We start from the raw sequence: 18,837 nt of genomic DNA, 5'->3' as shown, positions 1-18,837 counted from the left end.
CCCCCCTTTTCTGTTCACATTACACTGCTGTGGGCCTGAGAAAGAGTTGTGCAACATTGCTGGTTTTAAAACTGATTCCTTGTAGTGTTTAACTCCTCTTGTTTTGAAGAGCATTAGAAGAGCTGTTTGAAGAAAGTCAACTGAAACGGGGTTAACAAACAAACAAACACCAAACAAAACCCTAATTAAGTCTTCTAGAAATTTTCACATGGCTTTAAAGTTATAGTCTGTGGTTCTCAAATTGCTCCATGAAATAGATGGGGCATCTGGTCACTTAGAGAACCTCTGCTAACCTCTCTGGGTGGGCTGTAGATATCTGCTTGTGAGAGCCACTGTGTGGTGTTAGGGATTTGCATGCGTGGAGATGTGATGACACCTGCTTAAGAGGTTAGGGGACATGCTATGTTATAGTGGCTTGACTGCCAAGATCTGTACCTGTGATGGTTTTTTTTACTGCTGTAGTAAATAGGAAGTGGGGAAAGAAGTCCTGGGCGACAAAAGAGGTATTTTGACTCGACAGTCTCTCATTTTATCTGGACTACTCTCATGGATCCTGTTAGTCCATTTGGGCTAGCAAAGATTAATGTGGGACTTGTCCTTCGTGCAGGCCAAGTCTACACATGTCTCCATCTGAATGCAAGTACAAAATTGCTTGGGCCAGCCTTTTGAAATCTCACTGGTTGCTTTCAAAGAGAGAGAAATAAACAGCACTACAGTATTCTTTAATGTTGTTTCAGTTTTATCTAGTTGCTTTTACTTTGAGGTTCTTGTGTAAAAACTAAACAGAGATTACATGTTCAGGGTAGAATTCAGTGTCATGCTATTATAAATGTTCTGTCCATGCAAGAATTTGCCAGGCAGAATTACTGCCCCTCTGCTACCCCTTGCACACTGTCCTGGGGGTTATATCTACCCTCGAGTCAGATTGGGGGAGCTCACAGGGGAAGTCCTTGTGCAGGACTTCTGCTGATGGGGCACTTTAGGTGAATCCTGTCCACAACATTTTAGTATTCAGATGTCAATCCTTTCCCCCACCCTGCTCTTGAAACATTGCAGGAGAGACATGCTAGCCAATTACCGTATTTTTCGCTCTATAAGACGCACCTAGTTTTTGGAGGAGGAAAACAAGAAAAAAAAAATGAATCCCTCTTGCTGTTCTGGCTTCTGGGATAGCTGTGCAGCCTGCATTCACTCCATAAGACGCACACACATTTCCCCTTACTTTTTAGGAGGGAAAAAGTGAGTCTTATAGAGCAAAAAATACGGTACTCAGCAGAAGAATGGAGCGTTATCCAGAATGGCTGCATTAATATTTCTGTCTGTTTTATTAGAGATTTTTTCCCCGATGAGAGAACCTTAAGATTGCATTCCACAATATGACATTAATTACTGTTTTGCAAGGGCAAAAATGGGAAGGTAGAGTTTTCAGGGCTAAGTTAGACTCCTGTTTGGAGAACCCTTGTTCTCTGAATAAATTTGTCTGCACTCAGGACTCCCTTCTGTTCAGTGATTCATTTGTTCACTTGACCTCACGCAAACCTAGCTGTATTTAATTAATTGTGCAAGCTACAAATCCTCTGTAATCAATTCAGCATAGGAAAACTGAGGACTATGATGATCTCAAATGTGTATGGCATTAAAGGGTAAAGTAACAATGGACGAGCAATCGGGTTCTCTGGTGTCTTGCAGTGTAAGAACTCTCATATGACAGAGTGTTCTCCTTGGCTGCTGCAGTTGCAGTTACTCAATGCCTCATTCTGTTTCAGCATTTAACCAGCTGTAAAGACATTTATTGAATTATTTGTTCCTTGCCATGAGTAAATCATTGCTTGTGTGACCCTACAATATAAGGGATTTGAATTATTTATTTTTTTAGAGTAATGGCCAGGCGCATGCTGCTGATAAACCTCATGAATTTGGAGAATACCCAGAGATTTTAACATATTTTATATATATCAACAAATATTTCAGCATTTTTCACTGTGAAAGAGCAGATGCCTTCCTCAAGCTGTCAGAGCTGCTTGCGAGGTGGCCTAACCTCTCATAAACCTTGACGTGGGGCTTAAGGTTTTCTTTTTTTGTCAACAAGAATCTGAGCCTCCTTCTAGGAATTTGGTCTTTAGAGTGACCTTTGGATTCAGCCAAGCAATTGCTTGAACATGTATTGAATGCTTTACTCAATCATAACCAGGTCTGAATTTTTCCATGACCTACGAAATTTTCTGTGGCTGTTGTGGTTCACAAATACACATTTCCTGCCCTTTTCCAGTTAAGAGCGTAACCTGGAAAATTATTGAAAACGTTGTGCCATTTGTTTGTTTGTTTCTTTTAAAAATGGCCAACTTCTGGCTTGTAATAAAAGACCGCTGGCCACAAATTTGTCTTCTGTCCATACGTCTTTTCCACTTTTCTTTGCATACAACCAGGTTAAACATACACACCTACTTCTGTTTCTAATATTGTCCTATATGTGCAAGTTCAGAAGTACTCATTATGTGTAGCTGCTTGCTTGTATGAGACAGATTTATTTTCCTTTCATTACACAATGCAGCCTCTGTGGTTTTCATTTGAAGTGGAAAATGACAAACCCACCTCTAGGAGTACCTGTATCTTTTTTCTAGAAGGGGCAATGCATTTGTGGGGAGCGAAGCTATAGTAATATGGTGCATCTCCCCACCCCTGCCAGCATACTGGCCTTCAACTCAGATTTCAGCCTCATTGATTGTATTTTGTAATAAAACTTTTCAAAAGTCCCTCACAAAGAACTCAGCTTCAGCTTCTGTATTTGTTCATATACATATGTTGTTGTGCTTTTGACCTGACAGGAAGACTTAATGGTGGCATAAACTGAATTTGTTTAAGCCTTTTCTTCATAAGACGGTTCAGTTAAATAGCTATTTCTATTTAATAGCCTATCAACTGAGAGAGAGTGAGTTGATGCCATTTACCCAGATGCTGATTACTGCGGTTGGACAGCTTTGTTGCAATTTGCTAACCTTGTTTACCAAACAAAAATTGACCTCCTAAACCTCATTGACTTAGTTGTGTGCCATTTTTAAACATTTCGTATTAAAAAAAATTATTGGCACAGTATTGTCAGGCACACGGGCAGAGGATTTGTCTCTGCCCTTTCCTAGTATAGAATTAATTGAAGAAGCCCCAGATTTGAAACAGCCTCATAGCATTTAATAATGGCAGTACAAGACAGAATGCTCAGTGCTGCAGTGATACCATGAAGTTCAGCCCTTGGTTTATTTGGAACCAGAAGACAAAGGGCAATTGGGGATAGAGTCAGCAGTTAGCTTAATGGGTCTGTAATATGTATAAACATGCCTGCATGTTTTGGCCTGCTAATGTGGCTAGACTAGTGTGTAACAGAAACCATGTTTTCCCCACTCTGTTTTACAACTTCCACGAAACCGCCACATTGGCAGCATATTTTAAGGGCATTTGTTTGAACACATGAAGATAAGACACATGCAACCAGAACAGTATTTCAAAGCAGTTCTAAAGCATTGCTTACTTAGAGCGAATATTTTAGGTGTTTGGTTGAGATCTGCCACTAAACGAAATGCATGTTGCAATAGTATGATATTGTCTCATAAAGTACCCGATTCCAGTGCCTGTTTCTGGGAAGCTAATCTGGGGCATTACAAATGACTGTAATGCTATGAGCCAATAGAATAGTATGTTCAGTTTTCTCTGCTCACATGTTCCTGAAAGAATTAACAAGATGACAAAAACAACTGTTGAAGTCTGACTCTCTCTCTCTCTCTTCAGTACAGTTAATAGCTGAATTGCTTATTCTCCTTTTAGGTCTGAAACTCATGTGTGACTATATATGTCTTCCAAGGTCCTTGGGAGAACATTTACTTGCTGTCCTCTTTGAGATTCTGCCTAGAAGATACTTTGGCCTTTCTGTTCTTTTCTCCTAAGCATCTCTCAAGCACTTGGGGCTCAACACAAGGAGAAGCAGGATATAAGCGATTAAATCATCATCATCATCATCAACAACAACAACAACTTTCTTCTGGCCTTCAGGTGTCCCTTTCTGCCTTGTGTTCTCCTTGCCCTGGATTTTTCATAAACTCTGCTAAATCCATTTTATTGATCTGCTATTCTCTACGCCTGCCTGGCAGCATCAAGCATCCTTTCTTTGCCGCAATTGGATTTGAAAGTTGATAGAGCACAGTGAGAAAAGGGTGTGTACCCTGATTGTAATTCACTACAGTAAGGAATTCTCTTCCTGGCCCCAGACGAACTGTTATTTCCTTGTTTCCCAGCTGCAGTAATGAGGACCAACCTTACAGGCTTGTTGTGTTGCTTACTGAGATAATGTATGTGAAAGTTATCTGGATGCAATAAAGAGCTATGTAAGTGCAGGATATTATTGTATTTACTCTCCTTGTCAGTGATCACTGGTGATGTTTGTTCTTCACTAACAGAATTTATGATTTCTGCATTCGCGTGGGTTTCCCACCCACATTAGCCTGCACTATCCCATAGGGCTGATTTTAGCCTTGTTTTGTTTATTGTGCTGTGAATACAAACGAACTTGCTGTTACGTTACTTTAGTTGCAAGCTAGCTGCTTCCTGTTTTGCTTCCTGACTTGGTTTCTTCCCTTTGATGTCTTTGGTTTGATTCCTTGCCATTTGATTTCACACAGTTCTGTACATTAAGTTCCATTCATTCCAGACCTCGTTCCTTAATTCTCCTGACTCGCCTCCTCTTTTCCTTCTTCATGCTTCAGCTGCACCTGAGTTGCAGTGGCACCAAACAGCTTTGCCTCTTGATGACAAGTGGAGGCAGAAATGGTCTTGCACTATCTCAATTTCTCTCTCTCTCTCCCCCATCCTTTATAGGAATAAATGAAAACACCCTGGAGGAGGAGAGGCTGGGAGGGGAAGGGGACAGTCTAGACTTCCAAACACTTTCCCTTTCCTGACACAGTCAGATCATATTTCCTTCCTAAGGAACACGGCTGTTTGTTTTCAATCCCAGCCTTCCAGAAAACGCTTGAATCAAAATCTGACTGTAAAGAATGACTCGAGAGTGGATGTGCTGAAGTTTGCCTCCTCTTCCTTGGCCTTCATTAACTAGAGAGGTCTGCTTGGCTGGAGGAGAGAAGAACAGGATGCCAACAGCAGCCCAAGCTTCAAAAGGGCAGCCAAACAAAGGTGTTCATCATACTTCATATACAGTGATACCTCAGGTTACAGATGCTTCAGGTTGTGTTTTTTTGGGTTATGGATCTGCCAAAACCCGGAAGTACCAGAATGGGTCACTTCTGGGTTTTGGCGCATGTGCAAAAGTGCGAATCGCTGATTTGCAACCCACACATGCGCAGACATGGTGCTGCAGGTTGCGAACACTGTGGGTTGCTAATGTGCCTCCTGCATGGATCACGTTCGCAACCCAAGCGTCCACTGTAGAGAGATCATGCTTTTTTTATCCTGGTGTACCTTTAGTGAATCACTCATCCTCTTGAGATAAATAGAATCCATGTAATGACTTTGTAAAAGGTAAATGTAAAGGACTCCTGACAGTTAAGTCCAGTCGCAGACAACTCTGGGGTTGTGGCGCTCATCTTGCTTTACAGGCCAAGGGAGCCAGTATTTGTCCGCAGGCAGTTTTTCCGAGTCATGTGGCCAGCATGACTAAGCCGCTTCTGCCGCAACGGAACACCGAAACCAGAGCAGTGCACGGAAACACTGTTTACTTTCCTGCAGGGGCAGTACCTGTTTATCTACTTGCACTTTTTTGTTGTGGTTTTGAACTGCTAGGTTGGTAGGATAGGAGCTTGGACAGAGCAACGGGAGCACACCCCATCACAGAGATTCAAACCACCAACCTTCTGATCGGCAAGCCCAAGAGGCTCAGTGGTTTAGACCACAGTGCCACCCTTGTCTCAGTGACATTGTAGGCCTTGATTATAATTGCTGTGGTAGGTGGAAAGAAACTATTGAACATCATATTGTAGGTTGTGGTATAGGATAGGGCAAGGTGAGCAGTAGGCAGCCAAAGGCTCTGTTGCTGAAGATGTCTCCTGGGCATCAGTGCCAGATCCAGGGAAACTATCAGGCTGTGAGCCCAGTTCCCCAGGAAAGGTCACCCCCATCAAAAACAGGCTTCACACCTAATTCCAGCTCAGCAGAACACCCAAGCAACAATATTTTCATTTTATATGAAACAAGTTTGTTTGCCCACATCCATTCCATCAGTGATGTGAGATGCCGGCTCACAGGTTCCACCACCTCATTAGAATCTGGTGGAAAAGGGAGAAATAATTTATAGAGTTGTCACAACCCAAATCTCTGAATGTAGTCAGCAGTTTGGTGTAGAAAATTGATGGGGAACTTGTGGACTATTAAATGTTGTTGCAGGCCATCTTTCATTGGTGCTCTCCAACATGCCTCATGATCAGGAATGATAGGAATTGTAGTCCAGCAACATCTGGAGGGCCACAGGCTCCCCAGCCCAGCTGAAGATGTTAAAAAGCAGGGCAGGTGAGTTGGAACCCCAAAGCCCCATTTTGGAGCAGCAAATTTCATTGCCCCGCATCCTATGATTTGATCTCAAGGAATCAACACCTGCCACAGATTGCACCACTAGGGCTACTGAGGCAGGTTTGGTCCTGAAACCATGGTGGGATTCAAATCATTTAGAGAATTACTTCTCTTGTAGAAAATATGGTCTGAATCGGGGAATTTGCAGTGTCCATGAAGTGCAGCACTGTTAAAGAGTAACGGTTGCACTATTCTCTTGAAAGATCAGTTCAGGTGAATCATCTTGGGCAAAATTCTATAATCCTTATTTTGCTATGGAATTTAACAATTTCCACCACCTTTATATTTCTTTGTTGACACAGAATCCTCATATCCTGTACTAATGCAGAGTTTTTGTCACAGCAGGGTCTTTTGAGGACATAGTAGTTCACCAGGAATTAAGTGTAATAGCTTCCCAGTAACAATCAACAAATAAAATTTATTGCTAGAGAAGGGAGCCAGCATTTGCTCTTTGAACTTCTGTCAGGGTTTGCAAGGGAAGTTTGTAAGGGTCTGGATTTAGTGTAACTTCCCTGTCTGAAGATCAGTACAACTTAATGTTCATCTGAGGTCAATGTGAGAAAATAGAGCTGCATTGCTTAAACCTCAGCATTGCAACAGTAGTAAGAAGCAACTCATTTGCCCTAGAATGCTCGTTAAATATTATTTTTAGAAGGTTTTTTTTTTGTAAGGGTGCAAAACTGTGCATTTAAGTGTCTTTCAAACAGATAAGCAAACTTTCCTCAGGGACTTAAAAGATTAAAACAATGGACAAGCCTAGAGCTTGAAAACCTATGAGGTATCTGTGGGCCTTCCTTAAAACTCAAGCATAGTCTTCATGAAATCCTAACCTATTCTTTTCTATCTAAGAGTATTGGTTGGTCTAGAATCTAGATGCAGCAGGGTGAAGAATTGACACCTTGAAGAAAACGCAAGGAGATGTGTGAAAAGCAGTGGAGCATCTCCTTGTCCTGACCATTGAATGCACTGCCTGCTTACACCCTCTTGTGTCTGAAACTGCAAGTTTAAGCATCAGAAAGTCAACCCCATTGAACTTTTGTGAATTTGAACAAACAGGATATGTTCTATCACCATTTTGGTCAGTTGTAATTTGGCATTCTTCAATGACTGTTACACTTTCTCTTTGGGGAAGTTGGATTATTATTTGGGGCTTCTACATCTCTTATGATTTTTGTGAGTTTTAATATAATCTTAAATGAGTGTTTTAATAATCTGTCCTAGCTTGTTTAATAGCATCTGAAAGGAGTATTTTAATAATCTATTACTATCTGTCCCAGCTTGTTTAATAGCATCTGAAAGGAGTATTTTTATAATCTGCTATGATCTGTCCCAACTTGCTTAACATAATATATTATATTACTATATGTCCTAGCCTCTCCAGCCTGATGTCCTCCACATGTTTTGGGCTGTAAACTGGTGATCTTTGACCAATTGGCCACGCTCCCTGGATCTGATGCGAGTTATAGTCCAAAATATAGAGGGCACCAGATTGGGGAAGGCTGATCTGTATGACAGATTTCAGAAAAGACAGGGCTGTAAACAGCTGAGAGTCAAGTGTTATCACTGGAGCTGTGTGTGGTGATTCTGCAGAAGTGCAGCAACAGAACAACATGAAAACCATAGAGCAAGAAGGAGAGAGAAAGTAAATTATATTGGATGAAAAGCTCAGTTTCCTCAGAATATCTGTGCTTTTATTCTGAAGTTAGCTTTTTTATTTTGAGTTGATTTGATATTTGTATTCTGCTTTTCCAACAACAAATGTTGCACTCAAAGCTTCTCACAGTAATCACAATGGCATTAAAAAAGCACCAAACATTGAATTTGTTGCATATAAACAACAGCAGCAAATTCATCAAAGTAAGTCGGTTGCTTTATTTATATGCTATTGTATTCTGCCTGCTCAGCATACATGCTTTTACACTATGTACAAGCAATACTTTTTTTTTAAAAAAAAGCTAAACCATTATTATTGTTTTCTGTACAATCATCCTCTTTTTTTTAAAAAAAGAGCTCTACACTATCTGTGGTTATGATTTTAAGACCGCCTCCCCTCCCCCGTCGTACCCACTAGTGAGAAACTGCTTCCCATCCTTTTCTTCTTCCTGTGTGCTGACATTTAAGGTCAAGTATTTATAGACTTGCGTCTGTTTGTGTGGGCACATATCTGCCTTTTGCCTCCTTATGTCAGGTGTGCATTAGAGCAGCACACACTGCTTGCAGCCAGCCCACATCCTTTACCCAAAGAGCTCGTGGAGCAGGTGCAGCAACACCAGCCAGGGGGAAACCCTCAGATTGTACGCCGTTGGAGCAGGTGCACGAGGGTTCCTCGTTTTGTCACGTGACGACCTTACTGCAGTGCATCAGCTACTGATGTTTGTTACCATTTTCTCTTATTGAGTCAAGATCCCCACTTGACCTTATAATGAGTGCAGTGCGGCGCGCACACACACTCTGTAGGTCGTTCTGCAACTCTTTCTCTCATTTTGGGTGACGTGGAGGTGGGGGCAAGAGGAAGCAACTGAAAGCAGGGTACAATAATTCGGAGTGTTTTCACCATAATTAAGGGTGCCCTGGTGTAATTACACCGAAATAACTAAATCATCTTGTGTGTTTTATAGTGGGAAGGCAGACTGGCAGAGGGAAACGGTTATTTATTCTGAGGTCATCACCTGCCTGTGCTGTTCTGCTGTCGCTAGGGATCTTTGAGGAGTTTGATCTTTGTAGATCCCGATGCAGGCAGACCTGAGCCTTACAACTTGGCCTCATATGTACACAAGTATCCATTAGGTTTTGCACCCCTCTGCACTTTTGCACTGTGTTTCTTTGCTCAAATTATGTACCGAAATGCATTAAAGATGGACATAAAGATACATTCAGAAAGTATGCATATTGTGATTAAATCTGGTATAATTACGTATTTTAAAATTTTAAATGAGAATTTTCTTGTGGATTTAAACAAAAAACCCAAAAAAAACACAGATTAAGGTAGAAGCAGGAATGAATGGATATATTGGGGGGGGGGGACCATAGACTGAGAATAGACTGATCTACTCATCTCTAGCTGTGGCCAAACATGTTTAGTTGTGAATGTGTACAGGAATACCAAGACTTCAAAGGGCTTATGACATGAAAGAGCCATAGTTCTTTCATCCTGAAAGCATTTGATGGTTCGGTGTTTTAATGTCCCTTCCCCACACCCATATGTCCTCTGAGTCTTGTAGAGGTAAGGAAGTAGACAACTTCTATATTTTTCTATGATAGCACCTTTCCTTTCCCTACTAGATTAGGGGCCTGCTAGATTATGGGGACCTAATGCCACCTTTTCCTTTCTCCCACTCTTGCTCTTTTTCCTGAGCCACAGCATGGCTCCACCTAGCCCAATAAGATTTACTCTGGGCAGCAGTAGGCATCCATATTATTGAGATCCTGCTTGAGGTTCTATAGTTGGAATAATGGTCAGCAATTGATGTGTCTCTGCACCTTCCATTGCATATATTAAGTGTTATGAAAACATCCGCAGCTGCATCAGGATTTATCTTGCATATCTTTAACTTTTGCAGCTTTCTGGTTTAGTGTTATTGCAGGCATAGGCAAACTCCGGCCCTCCAGATGTTTTGGAACTACAATTCCCATCATCCCTAGCTAACAGGACCAGTGGCCAGGGATGATGGGAATTGTAGTCTCAAAACATCTGGAGGGCCGGAGTTTGCCTACGCCTGTGTTAGTGTTTGCCTGCTTATGAATTCAGGCAGTCTCTCCTTTTGGACTTTCAATAAGACATCATTGGACATTAACATTTAAGAGGGCTGATGTCTAGGCTGGTCTCCATGGGAGGGGCTCCTATACAACAAACCACTTTTCTGCAGCAGCCCATCATGGAGGTGATTTCTGTCCCTACAAGCAGCATAACTCAGTATAACCTGCCCCAAAGATTTGGATTGTCCTTAGGGATAGATTATTGATGATTGTACCAGTAGAACATACCCTGACGTTTTGTTTTAGCGACATCATCAGTCTTTCCAAATAATCCTTTTTTTAAAATACTACTTTAACAATGTTTTATTTCTATCTTAAAGCTGACCTCTTGGACTTGGATTGTATGATGTGTTAAAAAAATCAGCCTTCATTCCCTGCTGCGTAGAACATGAAGGAGAATGAGATCATGCTCTCATGAATAGTTTTTGAATGCGTGATGAGAACATCAATAATTACATTTGATGATTTAAAAAATAAATTTAAATCCTTAATGTTTAGGGCATGAACCTATCTGCCAGCTAAAGGCTTATTGGCATGATGTGTCTGACATCAGGTCAGAGGTTGCTTTAAGCGGTGTTTACATTGAAATCATTTGGACGTCAGTGTAGATGCCACTGGAAGTTGTGCCTTTCAGAAGCTAGTTTGTGAAGAGGGATAGAAATTCCCTGAAAACTAAGGCAGCTTCCCACAGCAACTATAATGCTCAACTAGAAGTGAGGGAGATGGTACATTTGAAGAGAAGCTGCCAACAAGAACAAGGGTTTAGCTCAGGCATAGGCAAACTCTGGCCCACCAGATGTTTGGGACTACAATTCCCATCATCCCTGACCACAGGTCCTGTTAGCTAGGCATGATGGGAGTTGCAGTCCCAAACATCTGGAGGGCCGGAGTTTGCCTATTCCTCGTTTAGCTCCACAGGGAAGGACTGTACCCCAGTGGCAGATCATTCGTTTTGCATGAGGAAGACTCCAGAATGAATCCCTGCCATCACCTGCTATAAGAACCAGGTCGCAGGTGATTGAAAGACCTCTGCCTCTGAAACCCTAGAGACATGGACAAATAGTTTGACATAGTATGGGGGATCTTCGTAAGTTACCACAGTTGCTTATTTGTTCTGTGCTATCCATGCAAGTCCTGCTTGCCTATGTAGTTGTGACCATCAAATAATAACTAGTCGTATTGGGAGAAGTAGGAGCCCTGATTCTAAATTTTTACTGCTTACCAAACCTTCCACCTGGGAAGTAGGTGCTAGTTATATACAATAATTTAGAAAGATGGACTAAGGCTTGGATGCAATTGCATGAATTTGTGTGTTGTTTCTTTATGAGTTGCGATACGTTCATGGTTTTCTTAAGTTGCATAGGGGGGAAAAAGGGGAAAATGGATTTTCAATGGCAGGAGTAGAGAACCATTTGCCTGTGGGCCAAATGTGGCCCTCCAAGCCACGTAATCCAGTCCTCATGACCCCTGGGACTCTCCTAGGCTATGCTCCCTCTCCCCAGGCCAGGCCATCAGCATATCCTTGCACTATAATGAAGCATCTTGCTTGCCTAAATGGAGAGATGGGTGTGTAGAAACCTCTGATTTTACATGGCTGGAATGTAGCCCAAAGGAAACAGCCACATCCATTGCACCATCCAATTTTTCTTCTAGCCGCATCCACCATTTGCAGGCATCCTTCCACTGAAAGTTTGCCAGTGAGAATACAGCACTAAGGCTGAAATAAATTCCATTTCCCTGATCCATGAGATTGGTGGGCAAACACAACCCATATCTTATGGGCTGGGAAAACATGCTAACCAAGGAGATCAATTTTTTGCAGAGACTGCTTCTCTGATTTTCACCTCTGATGCTTTCTGACGTTAAATTTTAGACTGCAAGTTCTTGGGGGGCAAGAACATACTCTGGAATGTGCCATGCACACTGATAATGTTTAATAAATAAATAATCCTGCTGAGATTTACTATTTTGCCAATCCTGGATAGATTTCTTATGCCCTTACCATTCCTAACACTGCTTGAGCAAAAATATTTGGAATTACTAATTGAAGACAGTAGGATTTACTTCTAAATGAATGTGTTCAAGCACTCAGGGATCAAATTGCCTATCAACAGTTTTATTGCATTTCCTTAAGTATTGGCCATTTTGGGAGGCAGGAAGCTCAATCAGCTGAATTATTGCTCTGGACTCTGAACCTGGTGCTCTGTTTCTGAACTTGGAAGTATAGATTTGTGTCTGCATCTACATATTTATTACATAGCAACATTTGTGATGGAAAAATGGATTCTGGTTTCACTAACTCAACAGCAACTTCTGGTGACCATATGGTTCTAGTAACTTCATGTATGTGTGTTGATGTCTGAAATTAAGTAGTTCTTGGCCTAGGACAGAAAATACGTCGATGGTCATTCAGGGGTCACTGAATGATTGGCCTGTTTTGCTGCTTCATCGAACAACTTACTTATCTCAGTTACTCAAGTTCTCCATATTGGGGGGCAGGGGAAGGCAGAACAGACTGGCTCATACATCAGGAAAGACTCGGAAGGGAAGACAAATATTTTCCAGGATTAATAATGTTAGTCAAAACATGAAAGAAAAGAAAAAAAAATGTGTTTGGAGAGGAAGAAGTGCTCTGACAAGTGTGACCTCTGCTTTTCTCCTGAGTCCCTGTCTTTGAAACCCAAAGCCGTTTTTAATGTTCACCAGGTGTCACCAGGGCTTTCCACTTCCTTTCAAGATAGGAAATTTAGCTTTGCCGTTTCAGCCTCTCTGATTCTCTGCAAGTGAGTATATTCATATTCCTTTCAGTTGCACCCTGTGAGTTCAAAGGGCACAAAGAGGTTGGAAAATGGTTTGACTTTATTTTCTTGCCACCCTTAAAAGTATGGGATCCCAGAATATTTGTTCACTTTGCTAGGCAAAAGGGCCCTGCATCTAGGTCTGTGAGGTTACCCAATGTACATTCTTACCTGGTGCACCAGTTGCCTCTTGCTGAACCTCCATTTCTCTCCCTGCTGCTACAGCTTGCCACAAGCTGCTGCCATTTTGAACATAATGTATATGCATCCTTTGAGCTCACCTTGATGCTAAATATGGTGGCAATTGTTTAAGCTAGAGGTTGGGAGGTTGCAAAAAAAAATAGTTATGGGACAGAGGAGTGGTATAAAAGGGGAGAAATTTCACTAAAAGGCATTAATCTTCTTTCCAGATCGACTTACTGTTTTTTAAAAATTTATTATTACCATCCTTGTTAATTATAGAGATCATTTAACTGATTTGAAAAGCTTCATGCTACCAAGCTATGTTTGGAATCCCAAGTCCACTCTTTTTCTTGCATTCTTTTGTCGTTTAAACTAGATCTTTTCCTTCGAGAGAGAGAAAAAGGTTGAATTGCTTTTGCCATGTTTTCAATTTGCCGTTGAGTAGTTCTGTGTGCAGTAAATAAAAATACAGTAAAAGTTTGGTTTGAAACTTGATTTCATTACTGCATTACTGCTTTTCTGCTTGGTCATGTTAATTCAATAGTTTCCCAGTTTTCTTGGTCCTTTTAAATTTTCTTCATATGTGGGATAGAAATGAAGTTTTAAAAGAAGTTTGGTTAGTTTTTAAAGGTATGTTTACCCCCCATATATTATTATTTTGTTATTTACTACTTACTTTTTGTTGTTTATTGGTAATTCTCATGGAGGAAGCACATGAAAAAGGGCTTCAGATGATGATAACAGGGTCCGAGTCGGTTCATAGCGGGAGAGGCGGCCCTTGAGGTATTGTGGCTCTTAAGCCGTTTAAGGTCAAAACCAGCACTTTGAATTGGGCCCAGAAACTAGTTGGCAGCCAGTGCAGTCAGCCCAGGATTGGCATTATATGCTCAAAGCGTATTGTCCTGGTGGTCAGCCTTGCCACTGAATTCTTCACCAGCTTAAGTTTCTGAACCATCTTCAGAGGTAGCCCCACCTATAATGTGTTTCAGTAACCTAACCTCTTCCACTTTTGCAAACCTTGGGGTTCCTGTAAGCCTGTTGATACCTGCATCTTGTCTGCAAAAGCAACAGATCAGTCATAGAGGGGATGGTAAGATGATAATGATCTGTCCTATTAATTAAGCACCTTAAATACTGCCCTGTGATACATAAATATTGTTGGTGCCGATTGAAGAGCTCATCTGTATTGCAAGTTCTATAATTTACTTTCTAATTCCTCCTCCCTATTGTTGGAAAGATTGTTCTGTTTGATAGCTCATGCTAAACAGAGGACAATTTCAGCAGTGGATTAATTTAGCTGTATTTTATATTTTAGATACTGTAAGTTTTGCCAAATACATAGGACAGTATAGAGAAGAGCCCCGTTTCTGTTGCACCACAATTGTGCATTAGGCGTTGGCAAATGAATCCCTTGTGGGATCCATTCAAAAGGTGCAACCCTTGTGGGCACTTGCCATGTTATTTTCTCGAATTGTGCAGAGAGCACTGGTGCTTGAAACTCAGCAGAGTGCTGTAAGCATCTCGAAATGGTACATGCGACATAGAGCTATCATTGTAGCAAAAATGCTTCCTACAAACTTCCAAGCTGCAGGGGTACTATTTAAATGTAAAATAATAAAAAATAATCCCAGAGACTTGCTGCTTTCATTGTTTGCCTTTGATATAACTCAAAAATTATTACTTCTTAAAAGTGATAAACACAATGTGTACAAGCAATACATTTGTGCTGGAAAATTATTCTTATACTATATCAATTGTTACAGATCATCATTCTTTTTAAGTTACTAATCAGTTTCCTTGCCTCTCCCCTCACCCTTGATTATATGCCCCCCTCCCCGTTCCCCCAGGCTGTTTTGTTCCTTAGCTATATGAAAAGAATCTCATCTGGGGTCTTTTTTTCCACCCATTTGGAATGCATGAGTCACTTAAGATGCACTCAAAAGGAAATATGCATCTCTATTCAGTTTTTTTACACCAACACAATGTTTACCTTCATTGTACTTGGCGGAGGTCTTAGGTCAGGGGGGGAACCTTTTTCAGGTTGCGTTCCCTCGGAGCTAACTTTCCAAGAGATGCATGCTAGTGGTGAGTGCGGCAAGTGCAAAAAGTGTGGGTAGGGGCACGCCATAAATATTTCTCATAAACAGACATATACTCATTCACATCCCCAGCAGTTTAGGCATCAGCAGGCGCTGCAATCTTCCAGCAGCTTGACTTCACCCCCAAAGGCACACTCCTCCATTGTCTTCCGAGACAGACCGATGCCAACCCAGTTTAAACATCTTCTTACTTTTCTTCAAGCCTATTTGTCGAAGGAGGGTGGGTGGGTGGGGCTTGTGGAAATTTCATTTGGTTAATCTTTCCCTCCCCACCTGCATTCTCCACAAAGATCACCCACTTGCCTCACACCCTGTGCAACAATTAGGCTTAAAAACAATTTTCCATTTGTACCAAGAGAAAGCTTCCTTCAAGCCTAATTGTCACACAGAGGAGAGTAGGTCTGGTGAAGAGGGTCAGACCACAATGGGAAAATAATCAGCCCCTTTTTCCTCAGCAGTGCCCTTCCTTGTGACATCTCCTCATCTCTGCAGTGCTTGTGCTCCCTCAGAAACTACTCCAGAAGGTTGGAGAACCCTTGGAGCAGATTTTGGGGCACATGGGGAGAGGGATGGAAGGGAAAGTCTTATTTTCATGAGCAATGTTTAGCTTGTCTTCAGGTTACAAGTATAACCAGCGTTCCTGTTCCCAAGTAAAATAGTCTTGGTTTCCCAGATAGGGAACCAGCTTTTGAGACTCCATTGGATGTGTATAAAGAAGATACCTAAAAGGTAAAGGTACCCCTGCCTGTATGGGCCAGTTGTGTCCGACTCTAGGGTTGCGTGCTCATCTCGCTCAAGAGGCCGGGAGCCGTTGCCGTCCAAAGACACTTCCGGGTCACGTGGCCAGCATGACGAAGCTGCAGCTGGCGAGCCAGCACCAGCGCTTCACACGGAAACGGAAATGGTAGGTAAAGAAGATACCTACCATTTGTCATAATAACACATTGGGAAGAAGGTGGAGTAGACAGACAGACATCTTGTTGAGATATACATACAGTTTGCTTTTTGGCTGCTTGTGGAAGAGTCCATAGCTTAGTGGTAGAGCACATGCTTTGCATGTAATTAGACTTAGGTTCAATCCCTAGTGTTTCCAGATAGGGTTGGAAGAGATCCTGGCTGGAAACCCTGGAGAGCAAATGCCAGTCGGTGTCACAATACTAAGCTAGGATGAATCAGTGGTCTGACTTAGTGTAAGGCAGCTTCCTATGTGAAAAGTGGTAAGGAGCTGATTTAAAAATAATACAGATGGGATGATGAAGACCAAAGTTGCCTCCAGACTGCCAGTATCTTACAGGAGGGACCCAAGTGCATACTGGAAATTCAGGTTTGCAAAATTAAAGTGGGTTAAAGTGGTTTAGAGCAACAATCCACTTTAAATAAATAAAGACTTACTGCAGTAAGGAAGGTGACTGGGAAACACTGAAAAGGGTGGTACGAACAAATGATTAATGGGAAGACATAAACACCACATAAGCAAGTCAGGCTGAATGCCCCGAGCTGTAAAACTCCCCTCCCGCAACAAAACAGATTGAATGCTCAATAAAAACAGGACATAGTCTAACCTCTGCATAAGCAAATCAGGAAGCATGATCAATAAACAGATTGTCTAGAGGAGCCCTAAAACACACTTAATGAAGTTTGTCTGAATTACTCAGAACAGCTGGTCTATCCTAGAAGTATTAACTGAGAAGATTATACAACCCTCCATTAAAAGTAAAAGTTAGTAATAACCCAATAAAGTTAAAAAGCTTGCCTCTGTTATCTTTGGCTGTAGTTCACGGCTATGCTTCATGATTGTGAGGGTAACAAGAGAAGAAAGAGGATGTTTCTGTATCTGAAAGGCTAAAAGGTCCTACGTAACTATTTTTTGTTTTGTGTCTTTAGCTTAATTTCTCAGTAACATACTGTTTGGAATGTTTTGTTTAAAGAACAGGATTTAACTTGATGTTCTCATCTTTTGCTCTGAACAGTGTTTTTGGAGAAGCAATGCCCATAATTTAAATGGATAAGAAAATAACATTCCCAAAAAGCCACTTTCAAGCTAAGGAAACACCAAAGCTCAGTTAAGTGAAAAATCTAGAGGAAAACAACAGATGTTTAGTAGCTACCTAATACAATGGGAATAATCCAGCCCCTTTGGGGCCCAGAGCCGGAAACAGAGGGGTCTTCATAGAAATGCCTCCCTTTGCTTATTGCACCAGTCCTGTGCCATCGCTCTGGCATTCATTCATGCCTACTCTCTGCAGCGTACAGACTTCCTACAGTATCTGTTCATCATGTGATGTGTTCCACCACTGGCTGGTGGTGATGATGCAATGAAATGGGCTACTGGATGCCTATAGATGAAGTGTTGCTGTGACTTACCATGAATGGCCCAAGTGTGTTGGTGGTATGTCTAGCACAGCAATGGAGCAGCACAATGGAGCCAGTTTGGTGGAGCAAATGATACATTATTATGTGGCATCGTTCTTTCACAACTAAACATAAAAGTTTTTTTTAAAAAAATCTTTCTTGATCCACATCTGCTAGATGAAGTGATCCCCAAGTGAGAAGCATCTTTATATTTGAACAAACTCATGAATACATTGGTGCCTCACAAGACAAAATTAATCCGTTCCGCGAGTCTCTTCGTCTTGCGGTCTTTTCGTCTTGCGAAGCACGGCTATTAGCGGCTTAGCGGCTATTAACGGCTTAGCGGCTTTAAGAAAAAGGAAACAAACTCGCAAGAACTCGCAAGTCGTTTCGTCTTGCGAAGCAAGCCCATAGGGAAATTCGTCTTGCGGAACGACTCAAAAAAGGAAAACTCTTTCAACTTGCACATTTTTCGTCTTGCGAGGTACCACTGTATGTGCTTTTATTTGAGAATCTGGTTACTGGAATTCTGAGCGTTTGTTAGATATTTGATGTAACTCATTTGGAAAATTGCAATAGGTTTCCAGATTGATCATGAAGAAGAGGTGTTAATTTATAATACACACAGGTCAACTTCAAGTGTCTTAAAAGAGATTTATTGGTAGGTTGCCCTTTTTGCCAAAGCGGGTACCCAGCTTCCTCATCGAATGGCATTTGTTTCACAATAAACACAAATAAACTCTTCAGTGTCACAGACGGTCTTTTCATGTTAGAAATCTGGCTCCAAATTAGCAGTGAAGAATTCAGAGCACAGAAAGATTTGTGGTTTGACGGTTAATTTATGCGGTAAAATATTAATCAAAAATAAAACGTCTTGGTCTCATGCCACGTAGTAACTATGAGTGTGGGCTTCATTTCTTCATTATTTATTCAGTCAAGAATGCCTGGCTTTGTTCATGTCCCCTTTGGGTTGGGGGGGGGGTTCAAGTGGACCATTTGTTAGTTTGTTTCAGCAAAGATAACCTAATTTCTACCATTGGTTCTCAAAGCAGGTTAGCACAAATAAAAACAACCACTTATAA

The 18,837-nt window shown here is 41.5% G+C and overlaps 1 protein-coding gene across 10 annotated transcripts in view; it reads left to right on the top strand.

Annotated features, from left to right (window-relative positions):
- LOC309374409 (uncharacterized protein) overlaps nt 1-18,837 on the top strand; it is a 343,318-nt gene that overhangs the window by 172,047 nt on the left and 152,434 nt on the right. The window contains exon 6 of one of the 10 annotated variants that reach the window (XM_081919287.1): nt 3,817-4,382. The exons of the other annotated variants lie outside the window; for them this stretch is intronic. The gene's annotated coding sequence lies outside the window, so the exon portion shown is untranslated. Of the gene's footprint in view, nt 1-3,816; nt 4,383-18,837 lie in introns of those variants that run through there. 10 annotated transcript variants of the gene reach the window in all.

This window comes from Podarcis melisellensis (genome assembly GCF_964234715.1).
Source record: "Podarcis melisellensis genome assembly, chromosome: 7".
NCBI classification, from domain to species: domain Eukaryota; kingdom Metazoa; phylum Chordata; class Lepidosauria; order Squamata; family Lacertidae; genus Podarcis; species Podarcis melisellensis.
Note: the sequence above shows the minus strand (reverse complement) of the source record. Positions and strands in the feature narration are given on the sequence as shown.